Source organism: Serinus canaria, chromosome 4 (genome assembly GCF_022539315.1).
Source record: "Serinus canaria isolate serCan28SL12 chromosome 4, serCan2020, whole genome shotgun sequence".
Lineage (NCBI taxonomy): Eukaryota > Metazoa > Chordata > Aves > Passeriformes > Fringillidae > Serinus > Serinus canaria.
The window spans coordinates 28833178-28850109 of NC_066317.1; the positions used below are offsets into that span (position 1 = coordinate 28833178).

Consider the following 16932-nt stretch of genomic DNA (forward strand, 5'->3'; position numbering starts at 1 on the left):
CTCCTCTCTATTTTCCCTGTAGTTTTCTCTTGATACTCTTCTCTTCCGCTTTGCAATCTATGCTTAACACTCATATACACTTTGGGATCCAGAGCTACAGCAAAACATTTCCTTGCATCATACTGGCTATGGAATATGTTACACTGTCACATTCGTATACATAGATGGAAAAATGTGAGCCAGGGCTGATGTGGCTCTGGCTGCAAAAGAGATGATGCAAGAGTGGGAAGAGGTGTTCATGTGGATGGAGCAGGGACAGCATCTTTTATATGCTTGCAGATATGTAGATAAGGATAGTTTCAGCAGAGAATGTTTTGTTGCCTACCTGCCCCAAAGCTCTGGTCAGCTTCAAGCCTGTCAGCCTTTCACTCTGACTTTTAGTGTCTTCTGGCCTCAGGCCCCTCATCCTTAGTCCAAGTCTCCAGTTGATGCCTGTGTGGGCAGGGCATGTAACTTTTCCCTGTCATCCGTGCCCCTTGCCTCACTCAGAAAGTTCGCAGGCTCTTCATATTTCTGCCACAACTCTTTTCCTATCCTAGAGGCACCTTTTTTCCCAGGCCTCCCATGTCCCATCTTCCTGAACCTCTGTGTCCCGTGCCATTTAAGATGCTTGTTCTCCCTGCCTCTCTGTCCTTAAGAGCTTCCCCAGAGCTCTTTGCTCCTGCTGTATTCTCTTCCTACTGTCTTCCTCACTACAGCCCAGTGTTTGCTGTCTGAGAGACAGGGGGCTCTTTGTTCTCCCCTGGAGTCTCAGGTTCTTCAGTGCAAAGGTCTCAACATACTTTCTTTTTCCTCTTTATTGTACTTGAAGGCAGGAAAGTAGGACAGGTCCAGGGTGAACCAGGCACATACTAGTTTTTGTGTGCTGTAGAAGGGGATAGCTCCAGGCAAGGTCAGAGAAAGACTAAGCCAAGAAACATATAAGTATGGGGGGCTTTTTAGAAAATGTAGCCTTTTCTATTTTTCTTGGCAAACAAAGTGTCCAGTGTTCAACAAATATCTTGTGAACCAACTTCAGGCCCAGAGCTGCTTTTGAACTGTTTGCTGTGATTCTTCATGTGCTCATTTCTTTGTGTTACCGGTCACATGGTAACATTTCTGATTCTTGGATGAATGATGTTTTCAAACAAAAAGAGGGATTTGTACACATTACTTTTGGTTCAGAACTTTTCATGAATGCAGACATATGAAAATATTTTACATCCGTGTTTCCAGGATACTTGCTTTTGAAAGGAAGCTTACATGAGTGGAAGTTTGTGAAAAACAGTAATACTGAGAGAGTACAATTTTTACAGGAGCCAGGGCTCATGGTTAATTTTTCAGAGTAGCAAACTATGACTCAGAGCAGTGAAGAGCAGAAGCATGAGCTGGGCACAAACTGAGTGTATGCCCCTATTTAAGGGACGTGATTGCCACAAAAGTTTGACTGAAGACCTTGAAGTAGGACTACAGTCAGGAGGAGTGTGGGGCTTACTTGCTGCTACATGGTGTATTTTATAAGCTTGAGCATTTGGTTGCGTTGTCTTTCTCCCCCTGCTCCAGTCCATAATGTCTGCAGCACTCAGTGGACACTGAGGAGTTATTTCACCTCTCTCAGGTTGCAGAAAATAGATGCATTTTTTCACAGTTTTCTGTCAGGCAATGAACTGTATCTGTTCACTGGGAGCTCAGCAAGTGCCTCAGTGTGAGGGTGGACTCAGAAGGGAACAGGGGCCTTTGAAAACAGTCTAATGTTTGTCTTTTGAAATTATGTTCTTCTAATATTTGACCTACCCTGATGAAAACAACTGGGGCATATGCACTGCATAGTTGCTTAAAGATTATGAAATATCCAACCATTAACTCCTGTTCTGTGGATTTCTAGGTGGGAAAAAGGAATCATCATTTCATCTCACTTAGAAGGGAAAAGGCTGTGTATGTCTCCATCACCAATGTGCTCTGAATGAGCTCATGTGCCCCAGGCAAGCCCAGATCCCTGAAGTCACAGATGTGAGACTTGATGGGAAAAGTTGCTTAGTTATGCTTATTCTCCTTTTTTTTTTTCCTGGGGACAGTCAGGGTCTACTGCAGGCAGTAGTGAAAACAGAAGTAGCCATGGGGCTTCTCCAACGATGACATCAAGGTTATAACGCATTGTGTTTTTGTCTGAGACGCGTTTTTTCTTTCTGTGAAAGAGAAGTGATACATTATAACGCAAAACACGTGTCATGAAAAAAATACCAAAAGCACTGAAACAGCCCCATTCTCATCTAAGAGTTGGAGCAGGCAGCAAAGGATTATCCATGATATCTGTTTGGAAGATCAGCTAACAATTATGTGTCTTTCTGGAGGGGGACAGGCTTTTGCTGAACTCAAGTCACTGGACACCAAGCTGAAGTGCTATGATAAAATACGTGAGGCCAGACCTACTGAATAGAAGTTTAGCATTTGAACCCAGACCCAAGGCAGCTGTTCCATCTGCTGGCTTTAAAATGCTGGTGATAAAATGATTTATAATGTCACAGCTAATTTGTCTTTTGAAAATGAATTGTTGTCAGTACCAAAATCTGTGTTATTTTATTTCATTAAGTGAACTGAAACTTCACATTGAACTCTTGCAGGGATAGTTTTGTTTCAGCTTATCAGACCTGTGGTTTTTCAGTCAGTACAAAGCCTGACAGCTTGTTTGCATCAGAAGACTCATCTAGAACTTCAGTTGTGACTGACTAGAAATCTGCATAAACATATTTAAAGTTCTACACCAAGTGGTCTAGTGTTAAAACCAAAGGTGAAGATATACCTGTGGTGAGACATAGGCTTGTTAATCTACCATCCTGAGCTTCTATCATTTAGGTAATTTCACAGATTCAGATTAAATGGAAAGTGCATCCTCTACCAAACCAAGACTTTTCACTTGTCACTTCGTCAGTATTTAAAACCAGTTGAAAACCAGATTGGTTTCGGCTATACCTTTGCAATGCAGCGCTTCCAATACAAACACACTAGACTAGATGGGAGCAGAGGTCAGACCAAGAGAGATACATATTCTGCCATCTCCTATGTGTCACAACATGTCTGTCACTGACTGAGGAGGGACACTTTTCCTTTGCTTTTAGGAACATGTAATGGTGTTTGAAAAAGCTTTTCAAGCATCTACATATAAAGATACATAGTCGGCATAATCAGTATCTAAGCTGCATCCTACTCCACTCTTGTCCTACTAATATTGCTAAGATAGTTGATCTTGGTGAAAAATTAATATGGAAAATAATAGGATAGTTTTGTATAGGCATTTGAAAAACATCTTAAATGGAAGCTGCCATTTTTCTGAAAAGACAAATTGCTCCTAGAAAGTTGTTTTTCCTATCTGATCTGTTCTTTTTTGCAGTCTTTCCTATATGAAGCTTTTTAGAGTAAGTTTTCTCACCATCAGAGTGATGAGTATCTTCCATCTCCATTTCTGCAGAAAGCCAAGATCCCTGTGCTCAATAGGAACATGGGGCTTGACTGCCCCAAAATTCACAGAGACAAAGTGTGAGAATGTGAGCATCAAACAATGCTTAGATCTTAGATGTTGCCCTTAGATCTGGGCAACAGTGAGGGGACACACAGCTGGCCTCCCTGAGGGCAGAAACTATGTATGGACAGTAGGATACTGGTACCTCACAGGGATGAGATAAAAGAGGAAATGAAAAATACAAAGAAAAAAGGAGATAAAGTCAGTGAGTAAGAATGATCCTCAGAGTCTGAAAAATGAAGGTTCATTTAAAATTGATCTGCTGTTTTTGAATCTTGAATTTTCTTAAGGTTTTCTGCAGGAATTGCTATTTGTGAAAGCCACCTTTGATGTAAATGGACTGTTTTTTTGAGAGAACAGATATCTTGAAGACCACTTGAGAGATCAGTGTGAATTAATAAATTTGCTCATTTGGGAGAAAAAACATTCAGTCAGCAAAAGCATCACAAACTGAAAGTGGTTATTTCTACTTATTCTTCTCTCTATTACCATGTCTCACCAAAAGAAGTGTTCTTACTTCAAAGATAACAGTAATTCAGCTTGTCCTTGTACAGTGGGGAGAGACCTGCATGCCCAGAAAACCACACAAGGACTACTCTGCTGTCACCCATGAAAAGATCTGTCCCCAAACCTGTAAGTCTGCTCTACAAGAATCAAGTTCTTTGGTATCATGGAAAATATTAGTAACAACATAAGGTAGTCAGTTCACCCCACTTGGTTATTACTAAGTGGGACAATAACTCAACTATTACCAAACTCTGCTTATTGCTGTTTCAAAAAATACTGTTATTTGCTTCAGCTGACATCAGTGAATTTTGTGTGTTTTGCTGCTTGCTACCATGACAAGAGAACAGAAGAGAGGAAAAATGCTAGAATGTAGGCAAAGTTGTCCAACTTAAGTAGCAGCTGAGTAGGAATCTGCTCTCATAGACCTCTTGTTTCTGTGGGGTGCCCTGGTGTCTAATAATAAAACTGAGTTCATGTGTGGCCTCTTACATTGGATCACTGGATTGTATTTCACTCATCTGGACAACTGCCTTTTTTTCACAAAAGCTGTAGGAATATAATACCTTTGGGATCTCTACCTGATGTGACTGAAATTATTCAATGAGTTACACAACTACTGGAAGGAATTGTGACAGCACAGGCAAAACTAAACACAAAAAATTAATGCATAATTTCCTCTTTTGCTTCTGCTGATTAAAGAGCTTTGTTTTTTGGGTTTGGTATTGGTTTTGGTGTTGTTGTTTGCTTGTTTGTTTTTTGTGATTTTTTTTTTTTAATCATTCACCTGCTTTTGGCTTTAACAGTCCAGTTGTGTCAGTCCTGGATCCAGGTACAAATGAGTGAGACAATCAGCACAATCCTGATTGTGCCAAGATGAAAAACTGAGCAAGTGACAAGGCTCAGGACTTTTAGTCAGAGCGTTTACAATGGTGTTTTATTTTGTTAATGACTCACAATACTGATTCACCGATGCTTTAGTGAAAGCTGCCTTGTTCAGAGTCTCCTTGTTCAAGCAGAGTAAATTATTCCCAGTAGAAAAGCTTGAAAAAATCCTCTGCTAAAACTAAAAACTAAATAAAACTTGCTAATTTAAAGAACATACAGAGAACTTTAATTTTAAGTAATGGCAAAACTTTTTTTATCCATCATAATTTTTTTTCTTGTTTTTTTTTAATTGGGAAAAGAATCTTATTCTGTCCTGACACAAAAGCCATGAACTATCCAAAAATATAGGCGACTCCTTAAGCCTTTGGTACTTGAATGTAATCAGGGCACTAGACCTTTAAATAGATGAAAATAGGGGCTGAAGGTGACTTGGGGGCTTTAAGGCATGGACTTTCATGGGATGCATATCAAAACTTTACTTCTGCTGCTTTTGGTAAAATGTTCATTCTGGTAATGAATGACTTGAACCACCCGAGAAGGTCCCTGTTCAGCAACTGTCCACTGGCTCTGAGTTGTCTCAGTAGGAAAGAAACCCCACCAAACTAAAACAAGACCCCCCCAAAAAACCAAACAAAAAAACCTACCCCAAAACAAACTTAGCAACACTTTAGATTTGCTTCCCACCTGGAAGCATTTCGAGGATGTAAGGGGATCAGCGTTCGTGTTCCTGTTTATAAAAACCAGCTTGTTGTAAATGACTTGCTCAGCTGTTGACGGTTTCATCCAACGCACTGGATTTCCCTGCCCCTTTCCAGAGAGGCTGTTTGTGCTGGGAGCCGGGGAGGGCTGCAAGGTCGCTTTGTTTCCACAGCGGGGAGTGCGGGGACCCGGCTGCCACTTCCCTGAGTGGTGGGTGGCGCTCCGGGCTGCTGGGCGCTGCCTGGGCGAGCGGTCAGGCATTTGCAGACGGGAGACCATGCCGGCATGGGGCCAGCTGTTTATTTTCAAAGCCTTTGTACCTCAGGTTACTTGTAAGGCCGATGCTTGGGGAGTTCTGCTAAAACTGGACCGTGTACGTTCCCTGGTTTGCCTGTAATTTACAGTTTATGAAAACCAGATGGATGACTGAGCGCTCTGCAAGTTAGGGTAGGAATGGCATCTTCTGACATAAGGCAGCTTTTACAGAAAACATTGAGTTAAGAAGATTCAGTCTCAAGCTAGATTGCTTCTTCCCTCCCCCCCACTTTTGTCTATTTTTACTGCATCATTGGTATGTGTCCAAGGAAAGTCGGCCATATCATTCGGAAATACAAGGGGATAAACTTTTGACTGTCGGATCTCTTCAGGCTGAGGGACTCCAGAGTAAATGAACTGGGACAGAGAGAATTGAAAGGAGGGATTTCTTTAGATGAACTTTTTCGGTTGTCTGCTCTGCCGAGAGCAGTGTAAAATAACGAAGAAACTGCAGCAGTCCTTTCCCACTGTCTTTCTAAATAATGTAAGTTACCCTTTCACACTCATCTCTAAATGTTCGTATGCTCTTTCTGCTTTCGAGTATTTTGTGAGAGCAGTGGTTTTATAGCCAGTGAGCTCTTGCCAGGAGCTCTGCTGTGTGAGTGAGTGAATTGTGTTGTCTTTCTTTTTCTTTCTTAAGTCAGGCTGGTAGCGGAGAAGCCGAGCAGTTTGACATCGCCTTTCTTTGACAGTCGTGTTAGCTCGGCTTTAGATGGCTGTCGAAACCTTTAAGCCTTTTCAGTGTTAATGCAGAAATTTGTTTGTAGCTGGCAAAAGACAATAGCAAATGTTTTGATTGAACTGTGCATGTCAGGCTTGCAGTAAGAGCAGGCGTTTCAAAGGGGACTGTGTGATGCTATGTAAAGAAGACAGGATGTGACAAGGGAAAACAAATGTTTCCTGCTCTTTAATATTTAAAATAAATAATTGAAACGGAGCCAAGGAGGTCGCCTAGGAAAGAAATAGGGATGTTTATTCAAAGCAAAATAATGACTCTGTAAATCTGAGAGGACAATGCCAAGGTCTAATTAGGAGAGGCAGTTTACTTTTCACAGTGGTTCATTTTCTGAAGCTGGAAGTTGGCAATAATGTTGCCATATTCTGTGGTGCTTTTGTGAAGTGTAACTTGAGCCATTACCTGATTCATAGCTCTCCATAGGTTAGTGGGGTAGGTTGATTACTCTCCTCTTAGTTCATTTTGGTATTTTCAAAATGCAATCTAGGCAGACTGTGTCAGGCAGATTGATAGGTTTAAGTAAAAACAAGGGGTATAATTATTGATAATATACCAGGTGTTTCACAAAGAATAAAGCAAAAAACAGACCAAGAAAATCATCCTGAACTCAAACATTTATCAGGCCAAAGCAACGACGCAGATGTTAATTTACAGGGGGACAAATGAGAAAATTGTTGTGAAATACAATAACTAAATAAATGTTTCTTAGATAAGGATGTAGCTTAAGAAAAGTTGCTTTCTGTTCCAGCCTTAGATTTTTTGTTTTTGTGGGCAAGGAATTTATTATCTAGATAATAGTCTATGGCCAGCTATTATGATCTAATAATCAGAAGTTTTTTTCCTCAAAATTTCTATTGCTGCTTGTGTGAAAACAAATGACATTGATAGAAATACTAATGAGAGCTTCTAGACAATGTGAATATTTTTAATAAACTTGGAAATATAAACTGTAGGGCTCAAAAAGCATATTTAAAAGTTTGTTTTGTTAAAATCTGTATAAACTTGTTTATTTTCAAGTTAGTCCCATAATTTTCTAGATGATATCTAAAGCGTGGTTCTAGAGGGAAGGTACTGGAAAGCTGCTGTACCTGGTCTTGGGACTGCATCATCCTGCTCACAAAGGCAGCAGAAAGAGGAGGTTGTTCCCTGTTTCCAGAGAGTTTGGGGGAGAAATCAGTCTGTTAGCTGCTGACAAAATGAAATAAGGCTTCTGTGCTTTGGCCCTCATCCAGAACTGCTTACCATAAACCAAAGGTTTCCTCAAACATCTCAGTAAAGCATTTGACAAACTTGAGTGGTGAAGACACTCCCATGTCTGATCTGGACCTGCAGTGCCCACAATGGCAATTATGGTTATAAAGAACAGGTTTGTGTTTTTTTCGTGGAGGGTTCATTTCTGTTCTTGAGATTCATCCTTTTTCATGAGAAATGGCTTTGATAGGCCTTTAATAACTACATCTTTCTTCAGGGAGAAGGCTAAACAGAACTTTGGTTCAAGGAGCATCTGTAACACTGCCTGAGGACCAGAAGGAAACTTTAATTGGATTTTATGACAGAACCAATTCTAGATTTGATTATAGGGTTTCTGGGAAGAGGGAAGGATTAAAATCATGCAAAAAATTATTTCAGTCAAGATATTTCATGTCTTTTGATTTCTTTATGTAATTTGCAAAGGGAGACAGTGAATGCATCCTTCTAGACACAGAATAAAAATTAGAAGTATGTATACATTTATGGCTTTGGAGGAGTGGTGGGGGTATGTGTGTCTTAAAAGTTCATCTTTTTCATGGCATTGATATTTGATGAAATCTTGTGTTTGAGGCTAGATTTGGGACAAGCAGTGTCCATGGTCTGGTGGCACATGCAAGTGCTGTCTGAATTCTGCTATGTCCAGCAGCATGCACAATGTTTGGAACATTAGACCTTGCCTGGACAAAGATGGTAATTCTGCTGGGGGATTCCCCCAGCCCATGATACTATTCTTTCTCTGACAGTCCTGGTTTTAGCTTGAAGCTCAAGTTGTTTACTGGGAAATCCCAGATAATTGGTGCTTGAAGCCATCATGAAAGCATGCTGGGCCTGTCTTTGCCTGATAATGGAATTTCATTAATTCATAACAAAACTAGAATTTGGACAGCTTATGTAAACACAGTGATGCTCCTGATTCCTTTGAGGAAAACTGAGGAACTAAATTAACTGGAAAGGTACTGGGTGTTCTAATCCAGAGAACAAAGTGTTGTACATTACTATACTGAACCTGAAATTTAATCATCTGCATAAAGTATTAAACATACATAGTTTTGCAGAAACATGTAATATTGTGTCTAGACACATGAACTATTTTTATAAAAACAAAGGCACAATGTATAGTAGGTTAGGATAAATTCTTGAACCGCTTGTAAAAGCATTTGATTTGATCTGCTGGCAAGCATATTATCTCATCAGAATTAAATGTGTCTGAGGATACAAGTGTAGCTAGTTTGTACTATTTTTTTTATACACAGCAGCAAGCATACATTACTGCAAATAATAAGTTCAGTTTATAAAGAATGTTCTTTAACACAGTGGCATTCTATAAGGGAGTAACACTTTAGATTTAATTAGTTGTTCTACAGACAATGCAGTGTTCTATATTATAAAATGCCACTAATTCCAAAGCCCTAAAAAATTCCTCCTGAAATTCTGCCCATCCATTTTTTGCAGGGTAACATATATGAACTTGTCTTTTTCAGTTATTGAAGAAATCCAGTGACTGCCAGATTGCAATCCACTATAGCAAATGCTACACTTGGCTGACACCTTCAACCAAAATTATCATTCTCAATATTTATATGCTCTCTCCAGAGACTGCGCTCTTTAATATTTAAAATAAATAATTGAAACGGAGCCAAGGAGGTCGCCTAGGAAAGAAATAGGGATGTTTATTCAAAGCAAAATAATGACTCTGTAAATCTGAGAGGACAATGCCAAGGTCTAATTAGGAGAGGCAGTTTACTTTTCACAGTGGTTCATTTTCTGAAGCTGGAAGTTGGCAATAATGTTGCCATATTCTGTGGTGCTTTTGTGAAGTGTAACTTGAGCCATTACCTGATTCATAGCTCTCCATAGGTTAGTGGGGTAGGTTGATTACTCTCCTCTTAGTTCATTTTGGTATTTTCAAAATGCAATCTAGGCAGACTGATGTCAGGCAGATTGATAGGTTTAAGTAAAAACAAGGGGTATAATTATTGATAATATACCAGGTGTTTCACAAAGAATAAAGCAAAAAACAGACCAAGAAAATCATCCTGAACTCAAACATTTATCAGGCCAAAGCAACGACGCAGATGTTAATTTACAGGGGGACAAATGAGAAAATTGTTGTGAAAATACAATAACTAAATAAATGTTTCTTAGATAAGGATGTAGCTTAAGAAAAGTTGCTTTCTGTTCCAGCCTTAGATTTTTTGTTTTTGTGGGCAAGGAATTTATTATCTAGATAATAGTCTATGGCCAGCTATTATGATCTAATAATCAGAAGTTTTTTTCCTCAAAATTTCTATTGCTGCTTGTGTGAAAACAAATGACATTGATAGAAATACTAATGAGAGCTTCTAGACAATGTGAATATTTTTAATAAACTTGGAAATATAAACTGTAGGGCTCAAAAAGCATATTTAAAAGTTTGTTTTGTTAAAATCTGTATAAACTTGTTTATTTTCAAGTTAGTCCCATAATTTTCTAGATGATATCTAAAGCGTGGTTCTAGAGGGAAGGTACTGGAAAGCTGCTGTACCTGGTCTTGGGACTGCATCATCCTGCTCACAAAGGCAGCAGAAAGAGGAGGTTGTTCCCTGTTTCCAGAGAGTTTGGGGGAGAAATCAGTCTGTTAGCTGCTGACAAAATGAAATAAGGCTTCTGTGCTTTGGCCCTCATCCAGAACTGCTTACCATAAACCAAAGGTTTCCTCAAACATCTCAGTAAAGCATTTGACAAACTTGAGTGGTGAAGACACTCCCATGTCTGATCTGGACCTGCAGTGCCCACAATGGCAATTATGGTTATAAAGAACAGGTTTGTGTTTTTTTCGTGGAGGGTTCATTTCTGTTCTTGAGATTCATCCTTTTTCATGAGAAATGGCTTTGATAGGCCTTTAATAACTACATCTTTCTTCAGGGAGAAGGCTAAACAGAACTTTGGTTCAAGGAGCATCTGTAACACTGCCTGAGGACCAGAAGGAAACTTTAATTGGATTTTATGACAGAACCAATTCTAGATTTGATTATAGGGTTTCTGGGAAGAGGGAAGGATTAAAATCATGCAAAAAAATTATTTCAGTCAAGATATTTCATGTCTTTTGATTTCTTTATGTAATTTGCAAAGGGAGACAGTGAATGCATCCTTCTAGACACAGAATAAAAATTAGAAGTATGTATACATTTATGGCTTTGGAGGAGTGGTGGGGGTATGTGTGTCTTAAAAGTTCATCTTTTTCATGGCATTGATATTTGATGAAATCTTGTGTTTGAGGCTAGATTTGGGACAAGCAGTGTCCATGGTCTGGTGGCACATGCAAGTGCTGTCTGAATTCTGCTATGTCCAGCAGCATGCACAATGTTTGGAACATTAGACCTTGCCTGGACAAAGATGGTAATTCTGCTGGGGGATTCCCCCAGCCCATGATACTATTCTTTCTCTGACAGTCCTGGTTTTAGCTTGAAGCTCAAGTTGTTTACTGGGAAATCCCAGATAATTGGTGCTTGAAGCCATCATGAAAGCATGCTGGGCCTGTCTTTGCCTGATAATGGAATTTCATTAATTCATAACAAAACTAGAATTTGGACAGCTTATGTAAACACAGTGATGCTCCTGATTCCTTTGAGGAAAACTGAGGAACTAAATTAACTGGAAAGGTACTGGGTGTTCTAATCCAGAGAACAAAGTGTTGTACATTACTATACTGAACCTGAAATTTAATCATCTGCATAAAGTATTAAACATACATAGTTTTGCAGAAACATGTAATATTGTGTCTAGACACATGAACTATTTTTATAAAAACAAAGGCACAATGTATAGTAGGTTAGGATAAATTCTTGAACCGCTTGTAAAAGCATTTGATTTGATCTGCTGGCAAGCATATTATCTCATCAGAATTAAATGTGTCTGAGGATACAAGTGTAGCTAGTTTGTACTATTTTTTTTATACACAGCAGCAAGCATACATTACTGCAAATAATAAGTTCAGTTTATAAAGAATGTTCTTTAACACAGTGGCATTCTATAAGGGAGTAACACTTTAGATTTAATTAGTTGTTCTACAGACAATGCAGTGTTCTATATTATAAAATGCCACTAATTCCAAAGCCCTAAAAAATTCCTCCTGAAATTCTGCCCATCCATTTTTTGCAGGGTAACATATATGAACTTGTCTTTTTCAGTTATTGAAGAAATCCAGTGACTGCCAGATTGCAATAGCAAATGCTACACTTGGCTGACACCTTCAACCAAAATTATCATTCTCAATATTTATATGCTCTCTCCAGAGACTGCAGGTTATTCTTTTGTTTTCTGTAATGTTTCCTGGTAAAAAAAAAAAAACAAAAAACAAAGGTGTGGAGAGCTAACCATGTGAAATGCATGGCATGGGCTGTTAAAAAAAATAGACTGAAAACAAAAATCAATATTTGTTGAAAGAAATCAATATAGGAAAGAAAATAATTACTATTTAGAGGTTTTTAAAATACTGAAGGGAAAAGAACAGGGCTTAGCAGTCACATAAATGCACTTCACCTCTCTATATCTCCATTTTCGATAAGTTACTTTTCAAGACATGATCGTTCTGTTAGAGTTTGACTTGCTCTTCTATTTGTTATGTGACATGAATGGATTGCAGGCAGTCCCTTGGCATGCTGTAAGATTTGTATGAACATGTCTGTAAAGGAAAGAGCTGCCTGGTTGCAAACACTTAAAAATGAAATTTGGAAGAATTCCTGTTTTGTGCACTAGATCTTTTTTTTTCCTTTTTGTTTTTGATCAACTGAAATAAAGAATGTCTTCCACTGAAGAGAGCTCAGGCTGACCTTTGGAGAAATGAAAATGGCATTTCATGACAAACTTTCTGAATGGTTTTATTTCTATCAAGACCATGTTTTATTTCAGTGGTTTAAATAGATAAATATTTGTTGTATAAATTGTTACATTAAAGGCATTTGCCTTTGTTTTCTACCACAGACTGTCTAAACATTTTCTGTCCACAATCTGTAGACATATTGCATGTCACTCCTTCTAATAATTGGGGTGCCTGGTTATATTTGGATTGGGCATCACTTATTTTGAAAGGTAATATTAGCTGGAAGTCAGTAATTTAGCTTGATAACAGTTTATAACTGGAATACCATACCATGAAAGAAATTATGTAACATGTCACTAATGTTCTGTGCGGGGACAGCCAAGGATCTAGTCAGCTGAGAAGTCTACTGGCAACTAGGCAGCCTTCCTACTTGCTAGCTGGACTTTAGGGCAAAAACTCAGAGGCAAATCCCATTTGAAAGGAAGAACAGAAATTGGAAATGCAAATGAAATATAGTTCTTGAGGTACTGAGCAGGTAGATGTAGCAGGTAGATATGGGCTGGCTCTATCCATCTGGCCACTGTCTAGTTGCAGTAAGGTTAAAAGAGGCACAGCTAAATTAAGAAGAGACTAATCATAGACATGTGAAAAATGTTAGCAGCTTGTATTCTGGCACTTCTAACATTACATGGTGACCCTGCTTACACAAGCATCAAAAGAGACTCATCCTGAAATGGCTGTGATGGTTTGTTGCTAAATATTTAATCTAGGTGGTAATAACCATAAGAATATGCCCTTCCACTAGGAGAAGAGAAATATCTTAAAAATCTACTGTAATCAGGTGTATTCTTAATATTCCCCTGGAAGAACTCCAAACAACTCTGCTTTTTATGGTCAGTACTTTTGCTTGTATGTAAAAGTATTATTCATTGTGTCTCACTTTAAAACCATCTGAATCTTATCAGTTTTGGGTGCATTGCAGGAGTGGTTAATTACATGGATGGTGATTTTCAGTCCTTATGCCAAGGTGGATGCTCTTGGTGAAAGACATATAAGGATTGAAGTAGATGCAATTACTTTTGATCAGATTTTAAATGCTTGAGATGACTGTTCAGCAGTTTGCTTGCTCGTAATCCAGTATGGATTTATTTAAGTGTTATTAGTCTGCCTAAACATGTGTATGATCAGTTTATTTGTGGGTGACTTTCTGTTCTTTTGTAATGGAAAACTATTTGTTTTGTGCTTCCATGAGCTTCTGTTCTTGATTTTTTTTTCTTGTAGTTCTGGAAAAAAAGAATGACAATCCCGCTTATTTTTTTCTTTTTTTTCTTTATTTCTTTATTTCTTTTTTTCTTTTTTTCATGGGTTTGGAATGCTACTTCTGAGGATACTCCTTCAGCAAATGTGTAATTTGGAAATTTGTCATGTCTGGACTGATGGCTTAAAAAAAGCTTTAGTCCCTGTGATGATCTATACTGTGCCTGCCTCCTTCTACATCAAAGCTCAGCATAACCTGGTTATTTGAGAGCGTGAAGGTGTGTGATATTTACCAATGTGTTTTGTGAAGTGCTCAGGAGTTGATTTAGCAAGGAAAGAGCAGTGTCCATATTATTTTGAACTACATAACTCTGAATAGTATGAAAACATGAAAGTGCAAAATGTTCCTGCACCTTTTGCAGAACAAAAGCTCTCTGAAGTAGTCATGGAGTCTTGAGAAAATACGCTTGAAACAATTACTTGCAGAAAAACAACAGATTGCACTCAAAAGATTGTGCTGAACTTGGAAATGTTCTTGAAAAGATCCCAACAATTATGGGTTTTGTATGCCTCTGAATGCATTAATCTCTGTAGTGGTCCTTGGAGAGACAGTAAGTGTCCCATATTTAGCCCCAACCATATTTGTCCATGAGCTGTGCTGTTAGAGAACTTGCATATTTTGTGAGAAATGGGACTTCCAAAAGAGCAGGTGTCAGCAGTTTCAATGATGTCTTCAGGGCCCCCTGGTTCTTCTGTGAACAGCTGTAAGTTGCAAATACTATAAATCTCTCTACTTAAAAATTCCTCAAGAACTAAAATGACCCTGAGGAATGAAAATGCAGGACTGATGAGCAAGCCATTTACAACATACATAAACTCATGAAGAGGAAAAGCTACCATGTTTCTCTGCATTTGTACAGTTTCTTTATTTGGTTTTGCTTTTTCTGTTCCTTTTCCAGTAAGGAAACAGTATTCTTGAGATTCCCTTCTACAACTTTCTCTCCTGTAATCCCTCTATTGGTGGAAGTGTTAATGTAAACCTTCAGGGATTAACTCCCACAAGATAAGCCTCTGCAGGTGCTGGTTTGTTTTGTTTCTAGGTTTTTTGGGGTTTGTTTGGGGGTTTTTTTGTTTGTTTGTTTTTTATCTTGAAAGCTGATTTAATTTGATATCTAGAACTCAAGTAATTGCACTGTGCTGAAGGTAGGAAACGTAGGGCCAACATGTCAGGTAAAGCCACAGATTACTTCATAGCATCTGATGGCGGTTTTTTTCTCCTGAGTGTTACTCTGACACAGTGCTACTATATGGGTTAATATGTGGTCTTTCCAAAGTGCTTTTAAGTTTTACTGGACCCTCTTCAAAGAACTGGTTCTTCTCTTATTACATAATTCTTAGTCTGCTCTGAGTAGTTTTGGGACCAGCAGGTCTTTGTGCATCTCAGCTCAGAAAACATTAGAAAGATAAAATTAAGTGTTGCACCATGAAGATTTCATTCTGCTTATCAAATAAGCAGTGATAACTTTTTGTCAGTGATAACTTTTTGTCTTGCATCTAAAACAGCTGGAAATATATTTTGATTGTAAAATACAGTCATGTTCTGAGATACTTAAGTTCTAATTAAAGTCAAATAATTTTTCATTAATTTACAAAAGAAATCCTTTACTTAAAAATCTCTTAGTGGAGATAAGTACAGCCATTTATTACACAGAAAAGGAAGACATTAAGTACTGGAGGAATGTTCTATTAGAATTGCACTATATGTTCTGTATAGGCAGAGAATCCCCTCATCCCTTAGTTTCCTCATTCTTATTAGATTTTACTATTCCATCCTATAAAACTTAGTAAAAACCAGATCAGATTAGACCATGCAAAAACATTTAAAATTTTTGTCTTATCTGAAGCTGACATATTACACAGTTACACAGTCTTGAATTTGTAAAAGCAGGAAGATTTCTTCCCATATTTAACTTTTGGGATGGGCTTTTATCTGTGCTCCTGAATGGTGGCCTTTATCCTCTGAACAGCCTGCTCTGAAGATGTGCACCATCTGAAGGGACCTCTGATGATGGAGGTGGGCAGCCTTTAAATGAGAAGAACCAGGACCATGGTCAAGGCATTGTTTCCCCAGACTCTATGACATTGCTTAGTACATTAATAATACAGACTACCTATGCAGAGAAACCAGAAAAAGGAAATATCACTGGAAGTCCCTTTTTTTTTTTTTTTTAAGGATGAAGTAAAATTGAAAAGGTAAGAGGAAGAGGGAAAAGAAATGCTAGGTTGGTATTGTATTCACTATAAAAGGTTCTCTGCTTGGGGTGATGCTTAGTCATTCACCATTGTTGGGAGTCTTGTTTGCATGACCTGAAATGGGTCTACCTGCTAAAGGCCCTGAGTGGCATTCCTCATGCCACAGTGGTGTAATATGGCAGATGTCTGAGGGATTCATTTCACCTGACATCCCTAAATGGCCCAGCTTTGCAAAGGGATAGAAGCAGCCCTGTAAAGCCATTCATGGCTATTAACTATGCCAAAAGGGAGTGGCTACTATGACGGCTCCTGTGATGTCTGCTCTGAGTAATTTGAAGGTTTGTCTGGGTCAAATCAGAAGTAAATCTAGCCCAGCCTTATAATTTGCATGGTTGCTGGCAGTAGATGCCTACAGAAGAGCACGAGAATGGATCAGAGATTTCATGGTATTCTTCAAAATTATCTCCTGTATTCAATGATTTGTGCTTCCAGTTCTGCTCCTGGTAGAGGTGGTGTCTTTAATAAATTTATTCACCAGGAATTTGTCCCAGTCTCCTGGAATGCCTGTAAAATATTAACAACTGTAGCACCCTGGACAATGGGTTTCACAGCTCACAGGATGAAGAATTATCCAGCACATTACTGGCATCTGCGAAAGAGGCTTCTCCTCTGTGGCCTGTAAAAAGGAGTAGTAAGAAGCAATAGATACAGATAGTGAAAAAACAATACATT

General features: G+C 38.6%; 1 protein-coding gene across 13 annotated transcripts in view; it reads left to right on the forward strand.

Annotated features, from left to right (window-relative positions):
* TRIM2 (tripartite motif containing 2) overlaps positions 1 to 16932 on the forward strand; it is a 125671-nt gene that overhangs the window by 55060 nt on the left and 53679 nt on the right. For 2 of the 13 annotated variants that reach the window (XM_030239301.2, XM_018926705.3), the window contains exon 1: positions 5853 to 6386. The exons of the other annotated variants lie outside the window; for them this stretch is intronic. The gene's annotated coding sequence lies outside the window, so the exon portion shown is untranslated. Of the gene's footprint in view, positions 1 to 5852; positions 6387 to 16932 lie in introns of those variants that run through there. 13 annotated transcript variants of the gene reach the window in all.